This window comes from Rhinopithecus roxellana, chromosome 2 (assembly GCF_007565055.1).
Source record: "Rhinopithecus roxellana isolate Shanxi Qingling chromosome 2, ASM756505v1, whole genome shotgun sequence".
Lineage (NCBI taxonomy): Eukaryota > Metazoa > Chordata > Mammalia > Primates > Cercopithecidae > Rhinopithecus > Rhinopithecus roxellana.
The window spans coordinates 94,341,957-94,360,745 of NC_044550.1; the positions used below are offsets into that span (position 1 = coordinate 94,341,957).

At 32.9% G+C, this 18,789-nt stretch overlaps 1 protein-coding gene across 1 annotated transcript in view; it reads right to left on the reverse strand.

Moving 5' to 3' along the window:
• Window positions 1-18,789, reverse strand: part of MARCHF1 (membrane associated ring-CH-type finger 1) — an 841,275-nt gene that overhangs the window by 538,440 nt on the left and 284,046 nt on the right. The gene's annotated exons all lie outside the window — the stretch shown is intronic.

The window sequence follows — 18,789 nt, forward strand, 5'->3', positions numbered from 1 at the left end:
CTATAATTCTATAGGTTATTCATTTTGGAAGGATTTTTAAGGGGTATGAAGTGAATTCTCTTGCTACATATTAATAAACAATTAAAGGCCTGCAAGGCAGGCAGAGTTACACAGTCTATTTCTATCAGGCTAAATGCTTCAATCCATTCTATTAAAATATTCAAATATGTAATTGGTATAGTTTGGCTGTGTCCCGAGGAAAATCTCAAATGAACTGTATCTCCAAGAATTCCCACGAGTTGTGGGAGGGACCTTTGGGGGCCTTTCTCCTACTGTTTGCATGATAATGAATAAGTCTCACAAGATCTGACGGGTTTATCAAGGGTTTCTGCTTTTACTTCTTTGTCATTTTCTCTTGCCACTGCCATGTAAAAAGAGCCTTTCACCTCCTGCCATGATTCTGAGGCCTCCCCAGCCATGTGGAACTGTAAATCCAATTAAACCTTTTTTGTTCCCAGTTTCAAGTATGTCTTTATCAGTAGCAAGAAAACAAACTAATACAGTAATACAAAAATCTGGTTTGAACTTTTTCGAATGTAAAAACTAGTAAGTAAGCAGCATTTTATCTCCTTTTCAAAGTAAAACATGTTCGTTCTATTGTATATGGTAATTTTAGTTTATAAAAACAATGACCATCAATCATTATTCTTGAAAGTGTTGGCATTATTTCTCAATCCCAAAAGAAATAGGAAAAAAAAGAAAGAATAATTTTTCACTAGTAGTTGAGTTTTTTTGCATGGTCTATATTAGTTTTCACCAAACTTAAGTGAAAATTTATATTTTATTTATATTTCATTTTGAAACAAAAATAAATAGTGATTAAAATATGATACTATCAAATATTAAGAAAATGTTATAAACTAGATTTATCCTTAAGAAATACAGCTATATTAATCTTGTATTTAATCAAAATATGTATTCATTTTATATAATACATATTTTTAAGTTAATAGTCATAAAGAAAATATAATGACAGATTCCCAATTACTCCAGCTTGTCGTAATGAATTCTTAAAATTTTGTTTTGTTCCTTTGAGATGTTTTGCTGATCTTAGTTCTTTTTATAAGATGTACCTTTATGTTGTTACTGACAACCCATAGCTTCCTAGTGGTAAACTTTGCTTTTAAAATTTCTCACCCTGCTTTGTGTTTCTGGCTCCTCCTGTAAGTATACACTATATGAAATAACAATTTATATATTTTCCTTTCAAAATTCTGCACTCTGGTCCAAAAGAGAAGTGTTTCATTGCATTTTTTAATGAATATTTTAGTGCAGCAAAAAAGTAGAATTCATATCAAGTAGGTAAATCAAATGTCAATAATAAGACTATGCATCTTTAGATACTTTTTAACACAGAAACCAAAAAAAAAAAAAAAAAAAGCGATAAAAGCACTTGTGCTCTGCACTTTTAGCTAGTCAAAATGACAATGAGTCATTTCTGACACGCAAAAGTCATGGCTCCTTAGTCATTTGACATATCAAAGGAGACATGCAGTGGCAGTAACACAGAAACTGCAGATACTAGGTAATAATTTGTTTTCTTATAACAAATATAAAAAAATCATAATTTCCCATCGTTTATTCATGTTTTCTAATCAATGTTGTTTAGTACATAATGTCTTCTCTAGAAACAAGACTAGGTGCAATGGCTCATGCCTGTAATGCTAGTACTTATGGAGGCAGAGGCAGATTCGAGACCAGTTTTGGCAACATGGTGGAATTGTCTCTACAAAAAATACAAAAATTAACTGGGTGTGGTGGTGTGTGTCTGCAGTACCAGCTACCCAGAAGGCTGAGGCAGGAGGATCACCTGAGCCCAGGAGTTTAAGGCTACAGTGAGCCAGGATTATGCCACTACACTCCAGCCTGGGTGTCAGAGTGAGACTGTCTCAAAGAATAAAATAAAATAAAAATAGAAACTGATAGAACTTTAAATGTTCCCACGATTTTCATTCCTCTAAAAGAAAATTTAAAGCATTATCCCCTTTTCAAAAATGACAGCACTAAAACCCTCAAGAAATTTTCTCTAGTTAAAAAAAAAAAAAAAAAAAAAAAAAAAAAAAAAAAAACCTACATTAGTGTTCTATATTCCAGATTTCATAGTAAAACGCTGATGGATGAAGACATGTGTATTGAGTACCTATTAATAAAGGTTATTAGGTTATATTAGGCAACAGAGAAGATATAAAAATGTGTGAGAAATGTTTGCAACTGCGTGTAATTGAACTGGTCATATAAGACAACAGGAACAATTAGCATATGATGTCAAATTTGTAGTCATGATATCAAGTGCAATACAATTTCAGAGTAGAGAGCCTCATGGTAATTGGTTTTAACATACAGGATGAAAATGAGTGAGTTTTTTAAAAATGGTAGAATTCACATGGTCAGAAGGAGAGAAGAAATTCCAGAAGAGGGGAAAAATAATGTTAACAAAGTCAGGAACAACGTTTTCTTGAAGTACAGTGACTTGTACAAACATTATAAATAAGTTGCAATTTATGAGCCGAGTTGATGAACAGGCAGATGAGTATTAGAAGTGTGTGTTCATTGTGGCACTGTTTGCAATAGCAAAGACTTAGAACAAACCCAAATCCCCATCAATGATAGAGTGGATAAAGAAAATGTGGACATATACACCATGGAATACTATACAGCCATAAAAAGGATGAGTTCATGTCCTTTGCAGGGACGTCGATGAAGCTGGAAACCATCATTCTCAGCAAACTAACACAAGAACAGAAAACCAAACACCGAATGTTCTCACTCATAAGTGGGAGTTGAACAAAGAGAACACATGGACACAGGGAGGGGAACATCACACAGTGGGGCCTGTCGGCAAGGTGGGTGGTGGGGGTCAAGGGGAGGGATAGCATTAGGAGAAATATCTAATGCAGATGACAGGTTGATAGGTGCAGCAAACCACCATGGCACGTGGATACCTGTGTAACAAATCTGCACATGTACCCCAGAACTTAAAGTTTAATAAAAATAAATAAATAAATAAATAAGCAAACAAACAGAATATAAAGGCCTCTGAATACCAGCTAAAGGTTTTCACATCATCCTGAAGGTAATTAAACACCACTAAATTTTGATAAATGGTAATATGCTGAACACACTATTTTAGAAAGCTTTTCTTGTTTTTGTTGTTTGGTTTGGTTTGGTTTTTGAGACAGAGTCTTGCTGTGTAGCCAGGCTGGAGAGCAGTGGCGCAACTTTGGCTCACTGCAACCTCTGACTCCCTGGTGCAAGCGACTCTCCTGCCTCAGTCCCTTAGCTAGGATTACAGGCACGCGCCACCATGTCCAGCTACTTTTCATATTTTTAGTAGATACAGGGTTTCACCATGTTTGTCAGGATGGTCTCAATCTCCTGCCCTAATAATAAGCAGTATTTCCTGAGATCTTGCTATATATCAATTGTTTTGCTAGGAACTTTCCATAAGTATTTCATTTTGAAAGTAATTTTTGAAATAAATAACCACAATGCAAATTAGTTAGCATGCCTCCAACCTTCCCATGCCAATAACCTATAATCGGGGAATACCTGAAGCCTTCCCTTTCCTTCACTACAAAGCTTTTCCACTGCCTTTAAGTCTCTGACTGTCTTTGAGTCTCTGCCAAAAGCAAGGGATGGTGGTCATTCTCTTGCTACAAGTTCTGAATAAGTATCCCGTGTTTGCTCTCATTCAAGAGGCAGGTTGTCCATTTCCAGAGTACGTAACAGGTACACCGTTTTAGAGTTAAAAAAAAAAAAAAAAACTGTATCATATCCTTGAAAATGGGAATAAATGTTCATTGATTCATTCTAATTCAGGAAATTTATCCTCAGGAAATTAATATAAATAGCATAAAAACTAATCTAAATACTTTTTGCTTCATTATTTATAATATTGAAAAATTAAAGCCTATATGTCTAAAAATAGGTAGTTGGTTACACAAATTGCGGTAATAAATAAAATGAAATACCATGTAGTCATTTAAAAGTATGTAGTAAAGGAGTATTTATATACATGGAAAAATTTGTTACATTTTGAAAAGAAATGAAAACAGGTTATGTACGCATGCTAACGAATGGGACCATTATTAGTTTTAAATCAGTCTTTAGTGGTTTCTCCTAAATGACTTTGGTTAGATAAAATTCATGTTTTCTTCATTTTGTAAATATATATACTATATGTAAATTCATAAAAAAATTATCTGAATATAATTTCTTATAAAATATATTTTATAATTATAAAATAATTTATTATAAAAATGTAATTTCCTATAAAAATGTCACCCTGACTGTACTTATGTTTGGTCCAACCAATTTCCCGGTTCGTAATGCTGACACTATGTGCACATTATATTTGATGATATCTACCTTAAATGATAAAACAGATCAGTAATTATATAACTTTCTTTAAAACACGAAATCCAGGAAAGCAGCCTCTGTTATCTCAGACTTTCTTATTTGAATCGTCTATACCAAAGGAAACAGCAAAAGTGTTAGGAAGTTAGAAACAATAAATTTAATAGCATCACAGAACTGACAAGATAGTAAGAAATTACTGAGCTTCATTCAATTGGAAAAATACTTCCATTCTTCAACCTAAACTATATCCATACCCTTTTGTCATGTAGTGACCTCCTGCTCTAGTTCTGGTTTCACTATGCAGCTTGCTTCAGGCCAATGGGATATTAGCAAACATGTTATAAACAATATCTTGAAGGATACTTGTATGATTGGCTTTGCTCACTCATGTCCTCTATAATCACCAAGAGAGGGATTCATGCAGGCTAGTCCTATGGAGCCCCAGGATAGGGATGACAGCCATAAGGAGCACAGTCAGATCAGCATCATGTCAGCTGAAGCCATCCTCACCTGACATCAGACATATGTGCAATATATACTTAATGTTGTACATCATTAAGGTACCGTGGTTATTTGTTACATGGCATTGTTATGGTAATAGATAACTGATACATAGGTCAAAGTCTAAGTGATAGTTGAAACCCTGATGTTAATTGAATCTCTGAGCTCTATTTGGTCTTTAGGACATTTGCCAAATTGAATTAACGTATGCTTTTGTTTTAATATGCCCAAGGTAGGGTTGTAGCCTAAGATGCCATCTCCCCTTAGACCTAAAGCCCCAAAGTTATGTGCTGAGGCTGAAATGAACTCATGTCATGAACTGAACCTATCTCCCTCTAGACACATATGCATATAGGAGCCTATAAGAAAAAGTTACTTAAGTGATAAGCAGCATAGATACAGCCACTGACTGTATATCATATAGATTTGAACCCAAATTCATGTCAACAGGATGCAATTAACTTGTAGCCATGAATGCAGTTAAAAGTGTTTCCTGAAACTAGTGATACAGGTTTTTGGTAGGTGCTTAATAGAAGTGCTTGGTCAAATTCCTCTTTGAGAAAAGACAACTTTCGTTCTAGGACACAAAGATTTCAAACAAATAATTTTCTAACAACAACAACAATAAGCAGCCCATCAGAAAAAACAAACAAATTGGAATCAAGTACATTAGAAAATAAGGAAGAATGGGCAAAAAATAAAACATTAAAGTGTGTAGGAAGACTTTGAAAAACACAAAATATTAGAACTCAATGAATCAGAGTACTGGAAGTTCTGGCCAGGGCAATCAGTCAAGAGAAATAAATAAAAGGTATTCAAACAGGAACAGAGGAAGTCAAATTGTCTCTGTTTGCAGAGGACATGGTTATATATTTAGAAAACCCCACTGCCTCAGCCCCAAATCTCCTTAAGCTGATAAGAAACTTTAGCAAAGTCTCAGATACAAAACCAATGTGCAAAAATCACAAGCATTCCTATATACCAATAACAGACAGAGAGCCAAATCATGAGTGAACTCCCATTCACAATTGCTACAAAGAGAATTAAATACCTAGGAATACAACTTACTAGGGATGTGAATGACCTCTTCAAGGAGAACTACAAATCAGTGCTAAAGGAAATGAGAGGACACAAACAAAACATTCCATGCTCATGGACAGGAAGAATCAATATCGTGAAAATGGCCATACTTCCCAAAGTAATTTATAGATTCAATAATATCCCCATCAAGCCACCACTGACTTTCTTCACAGAATTAGAAAAAACTACTTTCAATTTCACATGGAACCAAAAAAGAACCTGTAAAACCCAGACAATCCTAAGCAAAAAGAACAGTTAGAGACATCACGCTACCTGACTTCAAACTATACTACAAGTTTACAATAACCCAAAGAGCATGGCACTGGTACCAAAACAGATATATAGACCAATGGAACAGAACAGAGTCCTCAGAAATGATGCCACATATCTGCAACCATCTGATCTTTGACAAACCTGACAAAAACAAGCAATGGGGAAAAGATTCCCTGTTTAATAAATGGTGTTGGCAAAACTAGCTAGCCATATGCAGAAAACTGAAACTGGACCCCTTCCTTACACCTTATACAAAAATTAACTGAAGATAGATTAAAGACTTAAACATAAGACTTAAAACCATAAAAACCCTAGAAGAATACCTAGGCAATACCATTCAGGACATAGGCATGGGCAAAGACTTCACGACTAAAACAACAAAAGCAATGGCAACGAAAGCCAAAATTGACACATGGGATCTAATTAAACTAAAGAGTTTCTGCAGAGCAAAAGAAACTAGCATCAGAGTGAACAGGCAACGTAAAGAATGGGAGAAAATTTTTGCAATCTATTCAAATGACAAAGGGCTAATATCCAGAATCCACAAAGAACTTAAACAAATTTAAAAGAAAAAAAAACAACCCCATCAAAAAGTGGGTGAAGGATATGAACAGACACATGTCAAAAGAAGAATTCTATGCAGCAAACAAACATATGAGAAAAAGTTCATCATCTCTGGTCATTAGAGAAATGCAAATCAAAACCACAATGAGATACCGTCTCACACCAGTTAGAATGGCAATCATTAAAAAGTTAGGAAACAACAGATGTTGGAGAGCATGTGGAGGAATAGGAACACTTTTACACTGTTGGTGGGACTGTAAACTAGTTCAACCATTGTGGAAGACAGTGTGGCAATTCCTCAAGGACCTAGAACCAGAAATACCATTTGACCCAGACATCCCATTACTGGGTATATACCCAAAGGATTATAAATCATTCCACTATAAAGACACAAGCACACATATGTTTATTGCAGCACTGTTCACAATAGCAAAGACTTGGAAACAATCTAAATGCCCATCAATGATAGACTGGATAAAGAAAATGTGGCACATATGCACCATGGAATACTATGCAGACATAAGAAAAGGATGAGTTCATGTCCTTAGCAAGGACCTGAAACTGGAAACCAACATTCTCAGCAAACTAACACAAGAACAGAAAACCAAACACTACATGTTCTCACTCATAAATGGTAGTTGAACAATGAGAACACATGGACACAGAGAGGGGACCATCACACAGCAGGGCCTGTTGCGGGTGGGGGCAGGGGGAAGGATAGCATTAGGATAAATACTTAATGTAGATGACAGGTTGATGGGTGCAACACACCACCGTGGCACGTGTATACATATGTAACAAACCTGCACGCTCTTCACATGTACCCCAGAACTTAAAGTTTAATAAATAAATATTGTTTTTTAAAAAAAGGACAACTATGTTTGCTGTGTTAAACAAAGTAAAAGATTTAAAATGCTGTCAGTTAACAGGAAACTATAAAAAATAACCTAATAGTTTGAAAAAGAACTATATAGAATTTCTAGAAATACTAGAACTTAAGTTAAAATTTCAAGAACTGGCCTAACAGCAGACATGACTATTTAACCTTGTTTATTAAGAGATGTTTTTGATATATTTCTGAGCATAAAATCCTTTATTGGATTTTAGAAATCACATTTATAATCCCGCCAACAATACATGAGCCTGCTTTCTCAAAACTCTTAACAATCTGATGGATGGTAAATGGTATCCAATTATTACTTTACTTCGCATTTTCTTATTTTTATGAAGGTTCAGTATCTTTTTCTCCATTTATGGCCTTTTGCATTTCTTTCCCTGTATATTGCTTGTTCACATTTTTTCCTCTATATTCCTACTGAATTATTATCTACTTCTTATTCCATTGTAAAGTAGATTTTATACTATGATATTAGCACTGCGTGTTGTAACTTATGGTAAATATTTTCTCAATGTGTGTTCTTTGTTGAGAAATATGGTTATACTATTTCTGGAAGACCAATATTTTAAGAAACACAGGGAAGTAGTCACTGAACGAAAATGAAAAAGTTTGTATTTTTAGCCAAACTGAAAAATGAAAATGGAAATCAGATGATCACAATAAGTAAATTTAACAAAAAATAATAAACAATTGTAGTGATTGCTGAATTGAGTACTTTTATAGAAATCCTACTCTTACAATGTTAATATGTTCATTTTCTTTATTATTGTAATGTATTTATCGAGACAACATCTCTTCTTATTTAATAGAGTTCACATAAAATTGATACCTAAAAAAATACTAGAAAATATGCTTAAGGACTTATATAACTCCTAACTTCTAACTGCTGAATAGAATATAGCAGTTCAATGAATAATATAGTCTACAGGTTTTCCTAGGTATTTACACTCATTCTTAAAATGATTTGTGTGATCCTTTATTTTTGGTCAATTTTATCTACTTGTCTATTTCTATTTATCTATCTTTTAGTAGTCATAATTTGACTATTATCAAAATAAAATGAAATTTCAAAACACATATATTCTAAAAGATGTAGTTATTGGCATTTTAAGTAGCACAGTTTTCTGTAATATTAAAATTACTAATTTATTACAGAAAGAATGAATAATGCTATGAACAAAATACATTAATATCAGTGTGACAGCCTACTACACTGTTAGCTCCCAATAAATCATACCTCACTATTCATGCCCCAGTGTAATCCAGTTCTCTTGATTCTGGGCTGTCCTGTGGCTCACTTTAATTAATAGAATACAGTTAAATTGACGATGTGCCTATTCTACACCTAAGCCTTAAAAAGACCAGGAAGCTTCTGCTTTTGTGCTTACATCAGGTAAGCACTCTGGCTATCTGGCTGAAAAGACCATGTGGATAAGTCACATATAGAACAACAGATCCTGAGATCATATAGAATAGAAAAGATTCCCAGCCTTTCAAGATCTGAGCTGACACTAGGCTTTAGCTAACCTATGAACTGGCTACAGTCTTATGGCTGACTGCTGGCGAGACCAGCAGAAGCAGCATCTGAGCCCTGCCCAAGTTGCAAAATAATGAACAAATAAAATAGTTAATTTATTTAAGCCACGAACATTTTGGGGTGTTTAGTTATACATTAATAGATCATCTTTATTGTACTTCCAAATATTCATGTATCTAGTTATGTATCTTTATTATATTTCCATTATTATATAGATGGGATTGGGCAGGTAAGAGGAAAAAAATAGTGCGTGGACTTTTACTATAAAAAATTCTTGAGTCATAAATTAAGCATATTCACAGAATATCTTCCTTAATTATTTTTGTTATACTACAAATTTCTTATAAAATCTGTTTTTTATTATCTTACATGAATTTCAAAGAAATCTAATAGTATTCTATTGTGTGTGCGTATATATATCCTTGCAAAAAATTCACTGAAAAGCCAAAAGTAAAAAATGTATTTTAAAAATGTAAAAAGCATAGAAGTCCCTAAATCCTCAGATGATTATATATAAAATTCTTAAGTTACTTTCAGGGGGAAAAATAGACAAAGTCAATCCAGTTATTCTTGGTAAATTTTACACATAATGATTTAAGAGGGCTAAACTAGGTAAATATCTTGAGATTAAGAAACGTTATTTGCATATTAAATTACCAAAATCAGAAATGTTCATGTTTCAAAATACCACACAATATAATTATGTCAGCATAATTGGTTCTATTTCAACTTGCTATGGGAAATAATACTGTTTTAATAAACACTTTTTTGGAATAACTTAGCAAAAAGACAGATGTTTGTAAAACAATTTTTCTGACAAAGCCCTACATAAAACTAGTACCTATTTCTCTTCCTTGCTCAAAGGTACAAAAGAAGCCCAGTAAAGAAGAGGACATTCTCTGAAGCCTGGGAACTCCTGGGGAGAGAGGAATCTGCGCTCTGTGAGTGCTCCTGTTTCTTCACCTAGCAGCATGACACAGGGCCTTTCCTGAGCTGTGTGACAAAAGGAAACAATGACTTTCGTGTAGCTAAGTTCTCCTAACTTGGTTTGGGAATTATGGGGAAAACATGCACATCTGCATGCATACACACACACACACACACACACACACACACACAAATACAGAAATCAGATCATTGGTCCTTGTGAGCTCTTGGGAAATTTGTTCACTAGACCTTTAGCTACTAAGTGTTTTGCCTTTGGCTTCTCCCTATATGGGCACATTTTATCCAGGACTCCACTATAGTCGTTCTACACTAATAGTCATGTTGACTAAGAAGACTAATACAGACATCATCTAAGGACACTGTGCTAACAAACTGTCTCGCACCATCTGGCTGGCAAACGTACACAGGCCTGTTCTGTGCATGTAATCCTGTCTACCTTGCCAACTCAGCCAGGCAACTTACTCATGTATTACTGTTTTCCAGATTGCAAAAACAGCCAGCCCCAGGAGGCCACTTTCCCCAAAGCCTTCTCCTGCCCAAAAATGCAAATGCATATTCACTGTAAATATCAAATTCTCTCAAGAGCACACAGGTTTGTTTTTCTCCAGTGAAGCCTGCCTTCTTATTCACCTTTAGTAGTCAACAGTTTCTCTCATTTCAATAAGGTATAAAATTATCTATCAGTGAAGTAAACTGTCCTCAAGAACGCTAGGGACAGACGCTTCATTTCTTACTGTCATCAGCTTAGATACATCAATTTACAGGCTCCATTACACCTTTTACCAAAAAATCTGCATAATAAGAAATGATGCAACAGATGAAAGATCTTTACAGTAATTCTTATCCCCACCTTAGGTCTTCAACATGGCTTTGAGCTAGTTTATAATTTAGAAGATGTCAACTTCACAAGAAATAAAAAAGGAAAATAAGCAGAGAGAGTAAAAATTTCATTTCATTAAAGATTCACACATTTTCTAGAAAGCATATATACAAATGTTATCTGTATTTTAACTTAGTAAATTATTTTGAGGCCTCTCCACAAAAGACATCAAGTAATTGGGCATCATATTCTTTTCAGAGAAATGGCAAAAAATGTATGTGCTAAAAACAGACCAATTCATAAATTGTGTGTTACTTTCAAACCCACGAAGCAAGCAATGTGATCAGTCCTGAAATTAACCTTTTTTAGTGCCTTCATCCTCACTTGCAATCCATTTTAAGCAGAGGAGAAACCAGATTTTAATGACGCACATCTTCACAAATCACTGCTACAAATCAGCACCATCCATGTGGAATATTGAAATTTGAATCAACATTAAAAACTCATGTTTCAATTATTCTTCCCTGGATCTCAAACCTCAAACCCTTTCTCACGTGTTGGAATGTTTTTTCTTCTAAATTATTTGTTAAAATCTGTACCACACAATGTTGCTACAAAATAAATGTAAATGGTGGTTTTGACACGGAAGGTCTACCCACTTACCACTCTTCCTTTCTTTCCCTTTCTTAGGGCACGTGACATTTTAGCTATATCATAAGGAAACAAAAGTAGTTGCCAAGGTGATGTCTCTTCTCTGAAAACTAAAAAGGAGCTCAGATGGGTAAGAGGTGAGAAAGTCTTCTCTATGGTCTCTGCGGGGTGGTGAAATAAAGTCAGACGAGGGTGGATATAGGTAACATTTAAAAGTTACTGAAAGGCTTTTTTCATTTTTTAATTTTTAATAATCATCTGGCTTTCTCTCAGACCAAGTATCATACAAAATTAAATAAATATATAGATGACTCATCTTGTCACATGTTTTCTAAAGAAGCATTTCAAAGGTGACAGCTGGTGTGATGGCTCCATTCCTGGCTCATAAGAAGACAACAAGGAATTGGTACCAAGGGCTTAGTCCCAATTTTTTTTTTTCCATGTTGGAAAGGAAAATATCCAAAGAACATACGTTTCCTTTACGCAGAAAACAAGGTAGATGCAATAGCTAGAAAGATTTTTCCAAAAAGAACATACTTAAAAAAATGAAATAGAATGGTGTATTTCACAGCATTCCCTCCAAATCTATGCTGCCTCTTGGTCAGATCTTTGAAGACACAAGTAGCATTAGGAAATATTTTGTATGATCTCAGTGCTGAATTCTAACACTACCCAATTCTGCTTCAGTCACGTTTTCAAAAATCTGATTCCACACTTCACAGATGAATAAACCTAAATTGACTCAATAGTAACTTCCAACACTACAATATTATACCTGATGGCACGAAAACAGAGGGAAAAATAGAAATCATGTGTAGTGCATATACTTCCTATTTTCATTAGCCATACTTCTTGCAAACTATTTTAACCTAGGATGTAATTTTTGTTTTTGTTTTTGTTTTCAACCTATTTTAGTTTCTATGATATAAAAACTCTCTAACTTAGTGGCAAGGTCCTTAAAAATCACTGAGCATTTGATTCAATATGCTTATCCCATTGCATAATCATTGTAATGAATATGTGATTTATCCCATTTCATAGGCAGGATTATGAAAACTAGGATATTTTAATAACTTAGGTCTCACAGCTAATAACAGAAGCTGGGATTATGGTTTTCCTCCTATCAAATTTTTCATAATAAAGAATTTCTCTCTTAAGAATGCTGAATTTAGAGTAGTAATTTATTTAGTATAATTTGTTTGACTAATGAAACCATAGATTATTATTTATTACTTTCCCCAGATGTACTAATTCATTTCTTGAATATAAAGGTATATAATAAATATTTGGTGAATTAAATAGAATTGCATTTTCATGTTTTAAATGATGTATATTTTAGATACCTAACCTTTACTTTTATATAAGGCATTTGAATAAGAAAAGTATATGAATTTCCACATTTTCCATGTTTTAGATTAAAAAATTTTTTATTTGTAGAATAATGTCATTATATAAATGTAATAAGCATTGCATAAACAGTAAAATAAGCAATTATAATTTGCCAATCTAAGCTACTATTTTATATAAATTCTAAATTTGCCAACTCCCACTGTAAAGTAAATGCTTATAATTTGCTATTTTAATGCCTCTATGAATCATACATTTGCAGACTTCCAAAATTCAAGTAAGAAATACTGCAGAGTAAGCAATGCTTTTTCAGTGTTCTAGTTCAGAGACATATGTTTCCATTTCATGGCTCTTTATTGTAAGAGTCAACTTCTTCAGCCATATTGCTTGAACCACTATTAATGTCAAAGGAACAAACCACATTGATGATTTTATCACAATGTATAAAACAAAACAGTGTTGTTATGTAAGTGGAAAAGCTGATTTTTTAAAAAGTAATGAAATAAAATAATAGTCATCTGTTTATATTTTATTAAATAAATTGACTTTTTAAGCCCACAAAGCCCCCAAAAAAATTTATTACATCACTTTCTATGTTCTATAGCTTGATTTCATAATCTCAACCAGTCCATTTAATAAGTTTTCTCTTCACTTCCTCTTTTAGTATATTTCTTTCATTTACATAATCTAAGTTGACATATATCCCAAAGTACAGGACTGGTTTTCAAACAATTGAAAGGCTTTCTGTGTAGTGGATCTAGTATTTGAATTACAACAAAATTCATATTTAACAATTCTATTTATAAATCTTCATATCAATCTCAGATTTACTTTGATTTATAATTTATTTTAAATCCCTAGATAAGCCAAAAATATTAGTTTTATGAGACTTTGCAAGCAAAATGAATTGCAAAGATTTAGCCCAAGTTAAATTTGCTTTTACCTAAAATGAGATTTTCAGCACTTCAAAAAACATGCACTTAAAGGAAATGTCTTATTTTCCTCACTATATAAAGTGCCATAAAGAAACTAAAGATAAAAATTAAGGTTCTGAACACTTAGATAGAAGAACACAAAGTAGTAATAATGCCAAGTCATATTATGTTCTCAACAATAGCACATTCCCTTATTGGCATTTCATTTGCCAAATACCCACTGACATTAAGGCACAGACTGAAGAAATAATATGTAATTTAAGAGTTTTTGTGCATTATAAATAATGCATGGTTATCACAAATAAAACCCTTAAGTACTTAAAGAGAAGTCTCAAGGGCAAATATCGATAATCATTGTAATGGTTTTTCACAATATGTCTGCACAATTGTGTAGCGGAATTCTAAGTACTGTCTTGGTGCATAAAAATAATTTATATTATGATTATGTATTCTGTACTACTTTTCTGAATAGGCATGAGAGAAGATAGAATACTTATTGGAGAAAGTACAATTTGAATTACGAAAAATTAAATCTTGGTAAACTTCCTGTCTTTTTCAGTTACAGAAATTTTTGTATAGAAATTGGGGGTTATAAGAATTTATTACTTTGGTTAATAAAAATAACTATAAAAAAGAAAAAGCTGTTAAAAACAAATGGTATACATTCTGGAAATCAAATCTTCCCAAATAATGTTTTGCTGGCTTATTTTAAATCTTGGAATTTATAACATTATTGAGAGATAAACATCATTAGCACTGAGGAAAAACAAAATACTTCTTTCCCTCTAAGTAGGCTTTTGTTTTTCAAGTGTTGGTTCAGTTCAATATACCAGAGTACATTTTTATTTCCTCTATCAAAGACCACTACACAGACTTCATAAATACTGGTTAAAAATATACATTGCCATGGAGATGTATCACTAATCTTTTCAAATGATTATCATTAGAAAAACACTGTGTCTTATAATTTGAGGAAAACTTTTATTTCAAAAATATAAAATAATTTAATGATATATAAATTGCTAATAGCAACTAAGATCCTTCATTCATATAATATATTTCATGTTTCATCATGAAAAGCTCAATATGTTTCACCACTGTACATACCAGTTATTATGAGTGGTATTTATTGAACATTATTAATTGTGAATCATCTCACTGAACTCTTTGTTCTACCCATCTTCCATATTAAGGACTCAAATGTTTAGATTAGTAGGACCACATATCAAAAATTGGTAGAGTTAATATTTAAGCCTAGAAAAATTCACACTCTGTGTTTTTAATCAATAAACCACACTCTACTTAATTTTAAGAAATTAATGGACATCAGGTGAAAATGGTACTTAGGGGTGTCAGTTATTCCCAAGAACTCACATATAATCTCTGTAAACAATTTCTCATTATGAATGTGGAAAGAATTAATTTTATGTAATTTTGAGAAGATAGATGGTGTCTTGAGAGGAAGAAAATACCTGTCAAGTGAATGACAGGAAATATCATAACAATAATTTCAAAATGAAAGATACTAAAATCAAATAAAAGCTAACCTTAAAAACATCTTCAGTAACTTTCATTTTAATGAGGCACCTAGTACAATGCCTGGAGCACAGTATGTGTTTAATAAGTGTGTATTTAATGCACACAGGAGTAATTGAATATGTTTTTGTAATCCTAGGGAACAGACCAGTGCCTTGCAGGTGTTGCCACATGACTTTGCCTCAGAGATGAAGCACAGTTAATTCAACCAACTGAATTTTGATGTTTTGGTCAATTTACTGAAAATTTTATTTTATCTTTCTAAAGACTTAAGGATGCTGAAAAGGAGACAATAACTATTCAGGCAACACATTTTATGATTGCAGGAATCATTTCTTCAAGAGGGCTGAACAAATGATTCCTTTAATCATACAAATGTATTGTCTGGAACTATCCCTTATAGTGTGTACAATATGATTCACAAATATTTCAATGTGATATTGAATGATCAATGTCCATAGTGAAATTGTTAATAAGAAAAATTTTTAGTCTTTTCAACAAGCAGTTATAATTGTTATGAGCAAAAACACGAAGACATAGAAACACAGATGGACAAAGTACAATATATAAAACACAAAATAGATAGTCAGGAAAACAGATTAGTGTAGACTCTCAGAGTAGTGATAAGTTTTATCCGAGGATTAAAGTTAAATAAACACATGGAATCAATTAAAATTATGTAAGATGAATGTGCTCTGTTCACAAACAAATTAATCCTTTGCCAATTCCATCTTCATCCCAGGTTCCCAGCTAAATACACATCAGCCTAGACTAATTTAATTGTCTATACTACAAATCTAAGAGATATTAGACAAACAGCCCGCTGTTCTCATCAAGGAACTCAACAAATCCTCACTGTATTCCCTAATTGATAACATTTTTCTGTGTTTTTCTTTTCGGTGCCTGATAGCATTTTTCTGTGCATTTCCAAGCTAAAATACATAAAACCCAGCTGAAATCTGTCATGCTTTGTCCGCATCACTTCAATAATTCCAGAGTTGCGGCTACACTTGAAGGAAAGGATGACTGACATTGAAATAGAGCAGAAATTTAAGTAGAGACATTAAATTGAGATATGACCTAAAAATGGTCTTCAAACATATGAATGAGTATTAGACAGCTGAAAAGTATTTTCCTCCCTGAGAACCACAAATCAGGAATAAGAAGTAGAGTTAATTTAGACATTTGAAAATGACAATACAGTGAAATAACGTTACAAATGGGTTTATGTGTTTCTCCTCATGGATTTACTCTCTAGGATAGATACTGGAGGTTTTTCAGAATTCATTATACACTTATCACAAAAATAGAGGTATTACTCTAATTTGAGATTAATTGGCATTCAAAGGTTCCCATGAGAGTAAAGTTTGATAATTCTACAGTTAGGTTGAGAAGTTTACATACAATTTATTTTATAATTTGATGCCTTCCTTAGTCAAGAGTATTCTATAAGTGTTTAACACAAATATTATTCATAATCTGGGATGAAGGCTCAGAAAGCATCTGCTTAAAGTCTATAAATCCAGTGGCCAGGTGTGGCAGTTCACACCTGTAGTCCTAGTGCTTTGGGAGGTCAAGATGGGCAGATTGCTTGAGCCCAGGAGTCTGAGACCAGCCTGGGCAACATGGCAAAACTCTGTCTCTACAGAAAATACAAAATGTGGCCTGGCAAGGTGGCGTGTGCTTGTAGTTCCAGCTACTAGGGAGACTGAGGTGGGAGAATCACCTGAGCCCCAGGAAGCTGAAGCTGCAGTAAGCCCAGATCACACCACTGCACTCTGGCCTGGGAGACAGAGTTAGTCTCTATTTCAAAAAAATTAAAATAAAATAAAACAGAATAAGTAAGCAAATAAGTGAATAAATCCAAAACACAACTTAATAAGATAATCATAAAACCAGAACAATAGTTTTTCAGGACAAAGAAGCATACTTTATACAATAGGGATTATTTTGTTTTAAATTATATGTAAGAAGATATATATGCTAAAATTGAAACCAATTTGACTTACAAACATATGGATAATTCTTATTTTAGACTCAATGTCAAAGACAAAGTTTTAAGCTTCATGAAAACGTGTATCTAACCTAGAATGATCCTTCACATGCTCCTAAGATTTAGCTAAGAGCTTTACATTTCTTACAGTCACTTAAATTGTACTTAACTATAAAATGTATTCTCTAAGGCAATATCATCCTTTACTTGTAAAAGGCAAATAGCATTCATTAAAAAGTATTTTTCTCTTGAGAAAGAATAAACTAAATAACAAAATATGACATCGAATATTGTCATGAAAATAAATGTTTTTAATATTTTTTGGTGTACATCTCCAACAATATGAAAGAGTTTTAGAAATAAAATATAAATTGGATTTGTCTTCATACCTGTACTAGTGGAAGATGAACACATACCAATTAAATATAATTTCTAATAAAAATTATGCACTTCAAAATTTGTTGAAGTTATTAGATCTCATGTTCAATGTTCTTCCCTCAAAACAGAAACAAAAACAAAGGAACACAAGAAAATGTTTGCAAGTGTTGTATATGTCTATTACCTTGACTGAGGTGATGGTATTTAAAATGGCCGCATATGTCCAAACTCATTAAATTATACACACTAAATATGTGCAGTTCTTGGTTTAAAATAAAGAATATTCTAGAGTTGATGCTATAGAAACTTAAAGGAACTTAAATCTACTAATATTTCATTTACCATATGGTTACAGTGAATGAAAAACAGAAGAACCACATCCTCAAGATCCAAGAACAGCTATTGTGATTCAGGAACCATAATAATTGTGAAAGGGTTCATCCTCAGAGTTATCTAGAAAGATAAGTAAGTAGTTATGACTCTTTAAAGGTTTGGAAGAATTCACTTGTGAAACCATCTCAGCAAGCTTGCTGTATGTATTTTGAAGGATGTCTCTTTCTCAAGCTTTTTTATTTCTTCTCTTTAGATTCTCTCTGCCTCCTTGAGTAAATTTTAGTAAATTATATTTTCTTAGAAAATTTTAAAATATATATATTTCTGTAGAAATATAATAAAATAATGTCTTCGAATTTATATTGAACTGGAATATTTATTGATAAGACATATTCTAAAAAGACAACAGATAAATAGGCAAAGCATGTACACACAATTCACCAAGTAGAAACACAATGAACTAACAAAATGTGAAGAAAGTACAAAAATCACTAACCAACGAAATACATGTAAATTAAATTAATGAAGTATCACTTTTGTCTTGCAATTGGGGAAAATAGAATTTAAATAAAAATTTCAATACAGCTGAGACTTTTTGAAACAAGGACTCTCAAGTGATATTGATATAAGCATAAA